The 15,589-nt window shown below is 35.4% G+C and overlaps 1 protein-coding gene across 1 annotated transcript in view; it reads right to left on the bottom strand.

Annotated features, from left to right (window-relative positions):
• Window positions 1-15,589, bottom strand: part of LOC125236980 (irregular chiasm C-roughest protein-like) — a 168,406-nt gene that overhangs the window by 133,142 nt on the left and 19,675 nt on the right. Inside the window, exon 2 of the mRNA XM_048143895.1 lies at window positions 6,403-6,411. The gene's annotated coding sequence lies outside the window, so the exon portion shown is untranslated. The remainder of the gene's footprint in view (window positions 1-6,402; window positions 6,412-15,589) is intronic.

Below are 15,589 nucleotides of genomic sequence, written 5' to 3'. Positions count from 1 at the left end.
TGGGACTCAGTCAATCTGTGTAAGAATTTCCTATAATATTTATTTATTATACTTTCAAATGACAACATACATTCATATTTAGCTATGTGAAGAAGTAGTGGTGCCCTCACTTTGTGGTTTTTTCTATGTGAAGTCTTATAGGGTCAAATTATTAATTTTAGTCATGCCCTAAAGACTACAATGTAGTTGTGATCAGCATGGCTATCAAGATTGTTGCCAATAGTCACGGCGGTTTCCCGGAAGGGTAGGTAGGTAGAGTCAACCAATTGGAACCCTAGGCCACTGTAGAACTATGTCACAGTGACGTTATAAATCAGATTGTAAGAAATCTCTTACTGCTTGTCATTTTGACATGGTTGTAGAGTGGCCTAGGGTTCCAATTGGTTGACTGTACCACGGATTTCCACTTGCTACGATAAAACATTAAAATTGAAATTGACATTGAAAATTATGCTGACTGATGTTGGAATTGTCTCTCATTAAAACTAAAGTTAAATCTAAAAATAAATAAAACTGCATAATTGTCTTATTCACATTGTCTCTCATCTAATCTAAGGTTAGCTGGAAGAGATCCCTTATAGGATAAGTTCGCCTTTGTACCTCTGTTCCTGTAAACTGTTTATTAATCTGTTGTACACAATAAAGTGATTACTACTACTACTACTAATTGTGACCAAGATAATATCATCCTGCTCGATGTTCTTTAGAACATTATTATTCGTTTAGTTCCTTTAAATCTTCATATCAAAGCGTCCGTCCTTGAGAACAATACAGTTCCTTTAAAAAATTCCTCACAATTTACATAATATGTAAACTTGTAATTAAAATTGTGTTCAATAAAGCACATTTCCTTACAAAATTGTTAAAAATCACCTGTCAAGGTTAAAAATCTTTTTCCAAATAACCAGTTGGCTAAATTGTCAGGAGGTTACAAATCTTTATCCAAATAACCAGTTGGCTAAAAAGTGAAAGGTGTAGAATGGAAAGACATGTAATCTACTTTTCAGATGTGCTACTGTAATTTTTAAACGTACTGTGTAATTTACCGCAATTTAGTATGTTGTTCAGTCTGACTTTCAAATTGGACAAAATATGGGCCACGTCAATGAGTTTCGTGGAACTTCCATAGTATCGTGAAGTATACCTACCTCCTGCTTTTGCATGAAAACTATATACGAGTAACATTATTGGTAGCTTTCTCGTTGCTTTACAAAACGCCTTTCTATTAGTTAAGGATCCTTATTATTTATGTGCGAAAGGAACATTTTCATCAAATAAGTCTGCTTCTTCTTCTCCAAACTTAAGAGCTGTGCTCTTGTCGATGGAGCAATCTCCAACTTATCCGGTCAGGTTGAAGTATTGGACCCCATACATTTCACAACTCTTGACTTTCCGAACAGACTCTCATCATCCTCCTTGCGTTATCCCGGCATTTGCCACGGCTCATGGGAGCCTGGGGTCCGCTTTGACAACTAATCCCAAGATTTGGCGTAGGCACTAGTTTTTATGAAAGCGACTGCCATCTGACCTTCCAACCAGAAGGATAACTAGGCCTTATTGGAATTAGTCCGGTTTCCTCACGATGTTTTCCTTCACCGAAAAGCGACTGGCAAATATCAAATGACATTTCGCACATAAGTTCAGAAAAACTCATTGGTACGAGCCGGGTTGGAACCCGCGACCTCCGGATCGAAAGTCGCACACTCTTACCGCTAGGCCACCAGCGCTAACCCGAACAGACTCTATTATAAGAAAATGTGCATCAGTAGAGTATTCTAAAAGAAATGTAGGTTTATCTGTGGCAGACGATTAGTCTAGTTAAATCAAGGGTGCCGAAGTAATAAAATAAAAAGGCATCCATAAAATTTTTCTCAAAAACTCGATATCGGTTTTAAAAGATCACTAATTTTTTTCATATTTTTTGATCAAAAGTTAGAGGGGGGACAAAAGCGATTATTTCCGAAAATATTGTGTCAAACAGAAATTTTTTCCATTTTTTATTTTTGGTTGGCGTGACAGCAGTTACTGAGATTATTCGAAAGCCGTGAAAGCTGAAGCTCAAATAATTGAATCAAATGTAACCTTATCGTACAAAGAAATTTATACCCCAGATTCTTCGTCTGAAAAACGCAATAAAAAAGATTCCACTACAGATAGTTTTAAGGAGACATTTGACAGTTATTGGCTATATAAAATGAATAACGATTTCACTGGACTTTTTGGGAGTACAAGAATGATAAAAATTATTTATGAGTGCTTTAGTTGCGCAGTATAGATTAGAATTGCGTGTCAAGGTCTTGGCGTAGGTTTTTGACCTAAGCTGGATTGTGATTGTGTAGAAAAAAAAATCTATACAAAAATCTTCAACGAATAAAATTGTGTGTGTATTCACAGTGAAAAAACTACTGTTGTACATGGAGCAAAAATGATTTTATTTGAAAATGTTGATACTTAAATCTTGAATTACTTTTCATACATGCGTGTGAATGGATGATTTTCAAGGAACTAGAAGCGTATAAATGCTCTTACCTATCTGATAGATGATATTAAACGAATGAATGCAAGTGACTGATGAAATGACGTCCAATAGAGAGGTATGGAAGAAAAAGACATGCTGTAATTGACTCCAAGTAATTGGGATAAGGACTAGCGAATGATTATTATGATATTCTTCTGACCTTGACACACAATAATTACTTCATCATAAATCAATTTTTCTTTTCAATTACCTTCAATTCTGGTATATTTATTAAACTGATTTCCAACTGGATTACCAGAGATGATGGATGGAATAAAGAAGCAGTAGCAAATCAAGCTTCGATTCTCTCAATAACTTTTATTACCAATACAGAATAATGGCCAGGTGGGTCGTCGATTGCAAGTACTTCGCCCACTTCCTTTTTATAATAAGGTAAGAGAGAAAGGTTGTAAAGATATAAACAGATATTGCTAAAGAATCGTAGGATTGAAAAATATGATAGTAACAAATCAGAGTTTAAAGCGATATGCGCTGGAAGCAGTTTTATAGTCGAACTTATTTTGATTTAGTACATTTTTGTAGTTCTGTGCTTGAACTTGGGTATTAAATCTGAAATATATTATATCAAATACAAAAATTCTTGTCCTTTTAAATAATGTATAGGTTCTTTCAGGTTCTGTTTTATCTTCTGTATAATAATAAATACCAAAATGAAATTTTAAAACTCAAATGAATCAAAATAGCATGCATTCATGCATACAATGCATACAATCACGCCTGTATCCCATAAAGGGGTAGGCAGAACACATGAAACTACTAAAGCTTCAGTGCCACTCTTGGCAAATAAGGGGTTGAAAGACAACGAAACTGTGAATAGCAAATATCAAATTTAGTTTAGTTTAGCAGGTTTGTTTGCGATTTCCATTTATTTTCAGATCTTTGTTCAATTTTTTATTTAAACTTATTATAGATATATTTTTCTAATTCTTAAAAATAATAACCTACTTTCATTTAATAAGGTAACAAATTAACAATGATAAATTTCAAAATACCCTTCCAATAAAAAATGAAAAGCTATCTTAAAACCTTAAATTGCTCTCATTCCGGTGAGATTAAGCGTAAATTCGATATTTCCTTGAAATCAACTCTTCAAATTTCAATTTCAACTTAAAAGATCCCAATCTTATAAGAAATTCATTGATTCATACCACCTTCTTCTTCTGAGACGATTCGGAGTTTGATACTTCATTTGAGATTCCATAAATTTGTTTGTTAAATTGAACTACGTCGAAGATTGATAGAATATTGTGAATTCATATTTAAATATCTTTTTTCAATGTTCTGAGTGTCAAATGTTTAAATAATAATGTTTTGTGATCATGTTTTGTGTGTTCGTTCTATCAAGTGCAAAATTTTCAAATTTAGTTCAAAACTACACTTTAGAATATGAATTATAAATATGAAGTGCCTTCAACTGCGTTTAATTTACGTGTTTACTATACTTTTATTATAATACTTAATGTATGTGCTTCTCTAAATATACACGATGTAAGTATTAGAACTACTCCAAAACATTTTTTTAGCATTTGATGATGATAATACTAACTATACCAAGGTACAAAAATCTGGAGCAATCTGCAATAAAGTGATCATACGTTTTTGTGACTAAGTTTAAATGGTTTCAGCATCAAAACTAATTTTTATATACTTTACCAAAAGACAATTTTAATCGCTTTCATTTTATTACTCTTTACCTCATCAACAGTGAAACATAAATGAAAGTTTTATCCATTAATATACTGTCGTAAAATATAATTTTATTATGTTCTATTGAGGTTTAGAAAGCAGCCATAAGTAATTTAGACCACACAAGTATTGAAGACAAGAGTGAATAATTGTAACAATTACTATAGCGAGACTTTTGCCTCTCACTTTCAAGTCAATTAAAAAAAGACTTCATTATTTTTAAAATCGGGACTTAATCGCGTATAACTACATATTAAACTGACCTCCAACGTTTCAAGGACGGCGTTGTCCCCGTGGTCTCGGTGGTGGTGAGTCTTCTCCGAGACCACGTCCTTGAAACGTTGGAGGTCAGTTTAATATGTAGTTATACGCGAATCCCGATTTTAAAAATAATGATGTGTAATAATCGTGAAAGTTTAAATCAGTGTTTTAAAAAAATACTTATCCGAATAATTTTGACTACAGAACCTTAAAAATATATATAAATATTTTTGGATGCAATTGAAATAATATATACCTCAGCTACAGGGGGACAATTTCGACTGGCGGATAATTTCAACTTGTAAAAAAAAAAATTTTTAGAGTGCCATTTATTATGAGTTCAAATAACGAGAGTTATCTTTTCAAAAGTTACATTATTCACTGGAGTGTCATACGAGTATATGACCAAATAAAGTAACAGTATTGTTTTCGAAAGTATATTTCAATATTTGAGGTATATTTGGCTCCGGCAAAGCCAGAGGTCGTAGGTTTGAGTCCTGCCGGAGGTGTGAATTTTTCAATTTTTTCCTTAATTTAGAAATATGTAATATCGCTCGCAGACGTTTTGCATGACAAAAAACAAATTAAGTTTACATAGTTTTATTTCAAATTAAGTATATTAAAGAAAAAAAAAAGATTCAGGTAGCTAAGATAAAAATAAGAAAATTTCATTTTTCCACAGAGATAAAAAAAACCTTTACTTTTATCTCCTGAATCCTTAAAATACACATTTGAATACAGAAACCCGCAAATAAACCACAAATTGACATACAATGTTCCAGCCAGGACGCAATGACAGTTTGTGACAGCTGCATCGGCTTGAGTTCAAAATACGGAGTTTATTTTCGTAAGACTGGTTTAAGTACACCTATCACAAGTTTGTAACTAAGAGATTCTAAAGTGAATGCGTCAAGCACTTCTCGCTTTATTCTCGCTTAGTATCAATCGATTTCTATAAGATGGTGAGATAGGGCACAATAATTAGTATACTTCAGAAACATCTGCGAGCTTATACCACATGACCAAAAGGTTGCAGGTTCGAGTCTTGCTGTAGATGTAAATTTATTTATAAATGTTTGCTTTAATTTAGAATTACATACACATCAACTTTTTTCTTCCTAGGCATTAATATTATAGAAAATTTGATGTATTTTGAACGTAACTACGACACTACATATCAGCTTTTTTCAATTTTTTTGTCACAGTAAAACATTTTTTTTGTCACTTGACATTAATAGAAGATTTTGAAAAATCAAACATATTACGAAAAATTGAAGGTACATAGTTACGTATAGAGAATCGATCGGTCCTATCCTTCGCATGAAATTTAGTTAAGGTTTTTATCTTGTACATAGTCACTTAATTATAAGAACAACATTGTAAGCCCGTCGTGGCAGAGTAAAAATCGCACAAAATTAATATTATGTAACACCATGTTGTATGGGTTGAATTGTGGCGTAGGCGAGAGGCAACCTGTCACTGCAATGTCACAATTTGGATTTCTTTCAACCCCTTTTTGCCAAGAGTGGCACTGAAACTTAGTAGTTCATGTGCTCTGCCTACCCCTTTATGGGATACACGCGTGATTATATGTATGTTATATGTATGTATGTATGTAACACCTTTACGCTTGTTCGATACAAATAAACATTCCATTCATTCTTATTTACGCATTCGCAAATATTTCAATGTCAAGCCCCTGGTAAGGGTACTGGGATCGCACGAAAAATATTTTTGATTCGAGAAACGTGTTGTGAATTATTTATTTTTTATACTGTATGTGTCATAATGATTTATTGAGTTGGAGAAACATGTTATCTTGTAGGTGTAAATATTTATTTATTTAATACGCTACACGCGAATTAAAAAAAAGTAGAAATACTTGCCAAGTACTTGAAATGGTACACTCTGCTCACCTTTGTAATCTGTAAAGATAAATATATGGTTAGTAAATTATGTAAAATTTTATTAATTTCATCTTGGTAAAATTTATGAAATTTTTAGTTTCTTATACAATACAATTTCTTTTTAGCTAATCCCTACTAATATTATAAAATGGGAAAGTGTGTGTCTGGTTGTTAGTCCGTCTTTCACGGGAAAACGGAGGACAAATTGACGTGTCTTTAAGTGTAGGGTTGAAGGGATGGAGAGTGACATAGGCTACTTGTTGTCTCTTTCTAAACCTCAACTACCCTTAAATGGGGGGTGAAGTTTGTATAGATAATTCCTCAGTTTTCGAATTTTACGCGAGCGAAGCCGTTGGCAAAAGCTAGTAGGTAGTTAATATTATAAAACAATGACAAAATAAGGTACATAAGTTTAAAACAAGTGTTTGAGTGAACCCTGTTTCATAAATGTCAAAAAATATATGTTTTTATTACATATTGTGTTAGGTCCTTATCCCGAAAAGTAAGGGTAGGCTCAAGAGATCTAAGCGAGCCTTGCAAAATTCTCATAGAAAAACCATTTTAGTTTTTATCTAAATATGTATAGAGATTCAAAAGAATCGAAGGTCGTTATATACTGGTTTTAATGGTTATTTGGTAGGTCTGAATAATAATTTACATAAAAAAGCGGAAATATTTGGGTTGGGTCATTTTTTGGAGAATGTATTGAATGGAATATTTAGGTCGAGATGTTGTTTTGTTCGTATTCCGTATAATATTATAATATCTTTCATTGTAAGGTTTGCGAATAATAATTTTAATTCAACTTTGAACACTGAACATAAAAAAATAGTAATAGTTATTAGGAAATTTACATAATATATGGTTAAAATGACATACATATACAACGTGTTTCCGGTATCACTCAAAACCTCAGACACCCCAACTGATTTTAATTTTTTTAAACTCATCTAGAGTATCCATCTTTTCATCTGATGATTACTTTTTTTTTAATTGAATTTTTAATTTTCTGTACAGCTCTACTTGACTTTTAGCTCTACACTCAATAAAATAATTGCTAACTACAATCATAAACCATAAAACTATTTATTTGTGTACTTTACCAATAGACAGCTAAGATGTCACTGTAAAACACTTTAAAGCTTTGTCAAAGTAAACTTCAAATTGTACAGGTAATCGCAGAAAGCAAATTTAAACCCAATATTCAAAATGACAAGGTTGTAATTACGTACGAGTTCAATTTGTTATGACTTATGATAAACATTAAGATTAAACTGACAAACAACGTCAAACTCGTAGCGGAAAAAAAATCGTCCAAGTAACCAGCCAGTATTAATAACCCTAAATACTGAAAAAGGTTAACAACCTCTAGAAATGCGATATACACAATGTTGTATTACGAATACAATAGAATAGGCACGTAAAAAATAACGAATAGTACTAATTTAAATAAAAATATTACCCCCATCAAGATATAGCTCAATCGATTCTACTCTAAATTCTGAACAAACGGTTTTCAGGTTTTTAGTGTTAAGTGAAACACGGTGTATTTGCGTCTGGTGAAATAAATAAATAAATATTGGGGACCACTTTTCACAGATTAACCTAACACCAAACTAAGCAATGCTTGTACTATAGGTGCTAGGCGACGATATACTTACTTATATAGATAAATACATACTTATATACATAGAAAACATCCGTGACTCAGGAACAAATATTTGTGCCCATCACACAAATAAATGCCCTTACCGGGATTCGAACCCGGAGCCGCGGCATAGCAGGCAGGGTCACTACCCGCTAGGTCAGACCGGTCGTCAAAACCCCACTCAACGAAATTATTGACGATGTTTAATAATAAGTGTAACTAATCTCACACCGGTGTTGCCCTTGAGTCGTCTTGGATGTCGCTTTTTGTGGGGGCCCATCTTGTGGGGACGAGTCACCGTCTGCCGGAAATAAAATTGGATACAGTTTTATTAGGCAGGCGTCCGGTTTTTTATCCATAGCCCAGTATTTAGTCCATCACTTTCATCAAAATAGACCAGTTCATTTTAGATTCCATTAACTCTCAAATAGTCCTTACACCCTGGCGGGTGTTGCCTCTGCGTGTGTCCCATGATACGGGCAAGGGCAACATCCGCTCGGTGTACCCCTTACATTTCATTAAAGTGTCGAAAGGGCCTCTACGCGTTGGCTTCGGCCCCGCGCACGCCTCCCAAAGGCCCGGAACACCATTGTTCCGTGATGGGAAAGTGTAACTAAGGGTAACTTGGGTTTTATAAATTGTGTTTATACACATGTTTTTTATATTGTTTTGTATGTGTTTTTTTTGTATTTTACTTTTATTTTCATATTATGCCCTTTTATATTCCTATTCATAACAAATACGCCAAATCCTGGGATTAGTTGTCAAAGCGGACCCCAGGCTCCCATGAGCCGTGGCAAATGCCGGGATAACGCAAGGAGAATGATGATATTCCTATTCATAACAACCTAACTTAAGACGTTAAATGAATAAACAAAAGTGTAACTAAAGAAGTTGATTAAATGGTAGTCCATTTATTCAACTTTTTTTGATTAAAAACATACAATAAATAATACTTTCAGATGTCACTCAGATCTTTATTTTACTCATTTCCTCTATAACGGTTAAAAAAAACGAATCTCATTTGCTTAGCGACATTCTCGACAATAATAAATATATTTAACTGTATTTGACCACACAGCATTGCATGGGTGGTGAGCGGTAAAATAATGTCTTTTTAGCCTAATTACTGTTATTTTTACGTTTACGTGCTATAAACTTTACGCACGGATTGTAAAAACGAAGGCGTGGCCGTTACTCACTTTAATTTGTAACGACAGGAATTTGTTGTGACGTTGTCAAATAAAAGGTATTTTTGTCACTTACCATTACCAAGGACGAAAGATCGTCTCTTTAGAAGGATAACTTTTAAGAACGTCTAATCCATACTAATATTATAAAAGGGAAAGTGTGTATCTGTTTGTTTGTCCGTCTTTGACGGCAAAACGGAGCGACGAATTGACGTGATTTTCTAAGCGGAGATAGTTGAAGGGACGGAGAGTGACATAGGCTACTTTTTTGTCTCTTTCTAACGCGTGCGCAGCCGCGGGCAAAAGCTAGTAAGCACATAAAGTGATGTGCTTAAACAACAAAAACCGGCCAAGAGCGTGTCGGGCCACGCTCAGTGTAGGGTTCCGTAGTTTTCCGTATTTTTCCCAAAAACTACTGAACCTATCAAGTTAAAAATAATTTTCCTAGAAAGTCTTTATAAAGTTCTACTTTTGTGATTTTTTTATATTTTTTAAGCATATGGTTCGGATCAAAAGTAAGAGGGGGGGACGCACTTTTTTTTCCTTTAGGAGCGATTATTTCCGAAAATATTAATATTATCAAAAAACGACCTTAGTAAACCCTTATTCATTTTTAAATACCTATCCAACAATATATCACACGTTGGGGTTTGAATGAAAAAAAATTACAGCCCCACTTTACATGTACCGGGTACCCTAATAAAACGTTTTTTCCATTTTTTATTTTTGCACTTTGTTGGTGTGATTGATATACATATTGGTACCAAATTTCAGCTTTCTAGTGCTAACGGTTACTGAGATTATCCACGGACGGACGGACGGATGGACGGACCGACAGACGGACGGACGAACAGACAGACATGGCGAAACTATAAGGGTTCCTAGTTGACTACGGAACCCTAAAAAGCTAGCGAAATATGGATTTTTAGTTAGTAGGTCAGATGGCAGTCGCATTCATAAAATTACTCTACAACCATCCTAGGATTAGTTACCAAAGCGGAAACCAGACTCTTAATGCGTTTTCACATTATCCGATCCCGATATCGGATGTAGGACCGATTTCCCATACATTTAAGCCGCCATCTTTGATTTTTGCCTTTGAAATCCTTCCGACATCCGATATCGGATCGGATAGTGTGAAAACGCACTAATGTGAAAAAGAAACCTTGAAACACAAAATAATATTTAGGTACATACATAGGTAAATTTGTAAACTCCTGTCATAAATCTTATTAAAATAATATAGAAATAATCATAATTGAAGATAATCACTCAAAAACGGTGGTTCCTTTATTAGATGCAAAGACATATATAACTCCATCTAGACAGATAAAGTCTAAGAAAAAAACGTACCTCAGTACCATACAGAAAAAGGTACGGTGACCTAGATGGCGTTTCACCTTTGGGGGATGCTCGGCTAGATGGAGCTAATATTTGACATTTAAACACATATCAAGCTAAGAATATGGGCCAAATTGTCAAAACTGAGGTTCAAAAGTTTTAAGCCTGTGTCAAGAGATGGCAGTCTATGCACTGTGGTTACACGTTTTACTTCGACATTAACTCTCTATAATACTCCATCCTCTTTGTTAGGTGTGTTATTAATACAAATCTCTAATAATAGACAACAAGCGCAACATAATAACCAACCATATCAAACTACCAACATAAGAACACCGATCGATATAATTTCTATAACTTGATCTACTTTCTATTACTTAGAAGAGCTGGCGGTCTTGCGGCAAGAGCGTGCGACTTTCGATTCGGAGGTCGCGGGTTCGAACCCCGGCTCGTATACCAATCAGTTTTTAACCCCCGACGCAAACACGAAGGGGTGTTATAAGTTTCACGTGTCTATCTGTCTGTCTGTCTGTCTGATTGTCCGTCTGTCTGTCTGGTTGTCTGTCTGTCTGTGTGTGTCTATCTGTGGCATCGTAGCTCCCGAACGGATGAACCTTTAGATTTAGTTTTTTTTGTCTGATAGCTGAGTTAGTCGGGAGTGTTCTTAGCCATGTTTCATGAAAATCGGTCTACTATGTCGCAGTCGGGGGTTTTTCAAAATTTTAATTTTGTGGTTACGTTATTGGAACTTATGTGCGAAATGTCATTTGATATTTGCCAGTCGCTTTTCGGTGAAGGAAAACATCGTGAGGAAACCGGACTAATTCCAATAAGGCCTAGTTACCCTTCGGGTTGACGTGATTTTTAAGTGGAGATAGTTGAAGGGATGGATAGTGACATAGGCTACTTTTTGTCTCTTTCTAGCCCCCCACTTACCTAAAATGGGGGAAGGAACTTTCTATGGAGCATTTCGCAATTTTAGAACTTAACGCGAGCGAAGCCGCGGAAAAAGCTAGTCGATAATAAAGTTGAAATTTTGGTTCGACCACAATCCGGTTATAATTTGCGGTAAAACTATACAAGTGATTTTCGGTCACGGTTATTCGGGTTATGCGTTATTGTCTATATTAAATTATGTGGTACGTGGTGTAATTTCAAAGTTTTATTGAGATTTTTTTTTATACTACGTCTGTGGCAAACAAGCATACGGCCCGCCTGATGTAAAGCGGCCACCGTAACCTATGGACGCTTGCAACTCAAACAGTGTCACATGCGCGTTGCCACCCCATTAGAAACTTGTACATTCCCTTTTGCTGTGTTAAGTACACAAAAGTGCCATGTTTTTTTTTTTTTGTCCAAATCATGTTTCAAAAATTACATGTCCGTCTTTGGGTCACAGGTTAACATATGTGTGCCATTAATCGATTCAGTAGTTTTGGAGAAACATGGCTGTGACAGACGCACGAGTGATCCTATAAGGGTTCCGTTTTTTTCTTTGTGAGGTCCTACGGAACCCTAAAAAACAACAAATAAAAGAAAAGGTTCGCTTCCCATTCGAAATATTCTTTATGTTAGAAAAGCAACAATATTTACTTAGCGCTGAAAAAGAAAATAATATTGTATTGCAGACCTAGGCCTCGAAATAATATATTTTTAATACAGTTGCTCAAAAAGTGCCCGTTTTTTGGCTGTTTAGCGTGCGAGAAGTTGTATTTTACGAACTAGTGCGTAAAAAGTACAACTACGTTCCATTTTACGACTACTTAACGAGCTATTTTCATATTAATCTAGTTTACTAAGACAGAATAAAACTATAAACATACTATTAAGTGACTAATATTTAAAACGTTAATATTTCATATGTAATTGTTTACTTTTAGTCATGCTAAACATAGTTTTTAAAATGGTTTATACTTTGAAAAATCGGTCATAATGAGTCGTGTAAACAGAACATGATTGGAACGAAACGCGCCTTCTACTGTCAAAGTAGAGGCGTCTACCATGTTTTAACTTAATGCACGTGCAAAAACCTCAATATGTTACGAGATTTGTCATAATTATTTTACATTATTTGCAATACATCAGGGCATAAATGGATCGATTAAAGTAAAATGTAGTTGTACATTAACGAATCGTCCCAAATTGTAAATGTTTATGTTTTTATGGCACCGAATGAAATAAATTATGTTAGATGAATAGCAAACTCGAAAATATGCTCGCAAGTTTAAAAGCTTCAAAAATACGCCTTTGAGTTGTCAAATAATCCGTCAATGTCCATGGGAAAATTGATAGTTCGGATTGTTTTATTTCGTTGTAGTAGTGTTTTTTCGCAACTGTATTAAAAAACGTCGTTCGTCACACGTGCGAGAATGTCATTCTTCACTCGTCCCGAGATTTACCACTCGCGTGCCGCTCGTGGCAAAATATCTCGAGACTCTCGTGATGAAGTAATGACATACTTCTCGCACTTATAACGAAATGCACTATTCTACACGTGTGACAAAATACAAGTAGCTTTTATATTGTATCGTGAAAGGGATATATTATTTGTTATTTATGACTAGCTTTTACCCGCGGCTTCGCTCGCGTTTAATTCGAAAATTGTGAAATGTTCTATACAAATCTCCCACCCCCATTTTAGGGAAGTGAGGGGTTAGAAAGAGACAAAAAGCATCTCACATCTCACTCTCCATCTCTGAAATATCTCCACTTAAAAATCACGTCTATTAATCGCTGTTTTGCCGTGAAAGACGGACAGACAAACAGACACACGCACTTTCCCATTTATAATACTATATTATGGATACCCAAAAAGTTGGAAGTTGGAAGTCGGGTTTGAAGGTCAGATGGCAGTCGCTTTCGTAAAACTAGTGCCCTATGCCAAATCTTGGGATTAGTTGTTAAGCGGACCCCAGGCTCCCATGAGCCGTGGCGAACGCCGGGATAACGCAAGGAGGATGATGATGATAATACTTTAAAAAAAAAACTAAAAGCCTAGTTTATTTTCCATGTGGTAGGAGGCATACGAGAAGACAAGTGGCCTGATGGTAAGCAATCACTGCTGCTCATGGACACCAGAAGAGTTGGAGGTGCGTTGCTCAGCAATTACCGAATAGTTTCTACATTTGGATCACAAAAAAGGAAAGTTTCATACAATCAACCTAGGACATTTTGGGAAACCTAGTGGATCTTGCTCAGGATCATGGACTTTATCAGCCTACCAATTATTATCCAAATCGGAGACGTGATCCAAATGTACGAACTTAACGGGAATTGCTGTGCTGGACTTTTTGATGGGTAGGCTCTTTGCCCGTGTGGTGACGGGTTAAGAATTTCACCACCCCCTTTCTTCCCGTGGGTGTCGTAGAAGGTGACTGTGGGATATGGGTTAAATTGTGCCGTAGGCGAGAGGCTGGCAACCTGTCACTGCAATGTCACAGTTTAGTTTTTCTCAACTTTTTTTGCCAAGATTGGCACTCAAACTTGAGTAGTTTCATATGCTCTACTCCTTCATGGGATATAGGCGTGATTGTATGTATGTATGTATGTATGTATGTACGCTCTTTTCTCGAAGGTTTCAAGGTCGTATCGGTCCGAAATACCTACCGCTGGCGATATTTTTTAACCCCCGACGCAATAACGACGGGGTGTTATAAGTTTGACGTGTCTGTCTGTCTGTGTGTCTGTCTGCTTGTCTGTCTGTCTGTGTGTGTGTGTGTCTGTTTGTGGTATCGTAGCTCCCGAACGGATGAACCGATTTAGATTTTTTTTTTGTCTGAAAGCTGATTAAGTCGGGAGTGTTCTTAGCCATGTTTCATGAAAATTGGTCTGCTACACGCGGTCGGGGTTTTTTTTCAAATTTTTTGTAACAATATCTTACAAATCACATCAAAGTAATCGAAATGTCCACTAAGGATATGCCCTTTCCTTCACCTCGTGTACAAAAGGGGAGAGGGGGTAAAGTGTACCCCAGAGATTCAAAGGCAAATAGGAAATGTACTGAAAAACAAATGTGACGGGTGTCAGATGAAAGGGGAATATTAAAAAGGTTACGAAACATGAGACGCATACATTTGTCTGTTTTCGTGAGATATAAAAGCATGTCAGATAGAGTAAATGTCATGTTTGACACCCTCATTCAATAATTGACATGTTTTCCTGTTTCGCTATTGAGATTGGGGATGTTTTCCTTATTTTTTTGCGAATTTCATACACACATACATACATACATACATACACTCACCCCAGTATAAGGGGGAAAATACATAAAACTTTTAACAAATTAAGGGGTTAAAATAAAATTGTGATATTACAAGAACAGGTTGCCAGCCCACACCACAATTGAACCCGTTTCCCGAAGTCGACATCTACGACACCCATGGGTGGAAAATGAGAGATGGAATTCTAAGAACAATTTAAATAATGTAGTTTGGAATATTCTTACGAATATGTACGAAACTGGAAATTTCATAACTCCCTTTTTTGTAACTTGTGAAAGTAAAAAAAATACATTTAAAATAGGCTAGGTTCCTATAAATTGAAATAGATATCATACACGAAAGAAAAAACGGCAAGGCCCACTGGTGGTCGAGCCGGGAATCGAACCCGGGTCTTCAGCTTACGCGGCTAACGTATTTACCACTAGACCACACGACCGCCTGAGTGAATTTCCTATACTTAACATAAAATATTTATTGCAGTACACGAAATTAATCACCACGTAATTAGAAGAAAATATGGACAGTAGTGAATGTTTAAACATAATTTCTATTTCATAAGATAATAAGTAAAAAAAAAAAGTAAATGAATTGTCCGTGACGTCACTCCTTAGTATTTCATAGTAATTCCATATTAGCAAATCGTTTCGACAGTTTTTAAAAAGAAGCTGATTTGACTAGTAGGAAACTAGCCTATCGTGTGGTTATAAAATTCAGGTTCCAAAATTTGCTCATACTAACCGGTTCTATCAACATGACAAAAAAAACCAAAGCAATACTGCGATTTTTTTTCTTTTATT

The sequence above is a fragment of the Leguminivora glycinivorella genome, chromosome 20 (genome assembly GCF_023078275.1).
Source record: "Leguminivora glycinivorella isolate SPB_JAAS2020 chromosome 20, LegGlyc_1.1, whole genome shotgun sequence".
Taxonomy (NCBI): domain Eukaryota; kingdom Metazoa; phylum Arthropoda; class Insecta; order Lepidoptera; family Tortricidae; genus Leguminivora; species Leguminivora glycinivorella.
Note: the sequence above shows the minus strand (reverse complement) of the source record. Positions and strands in the feature narration are given on the sequence as shown.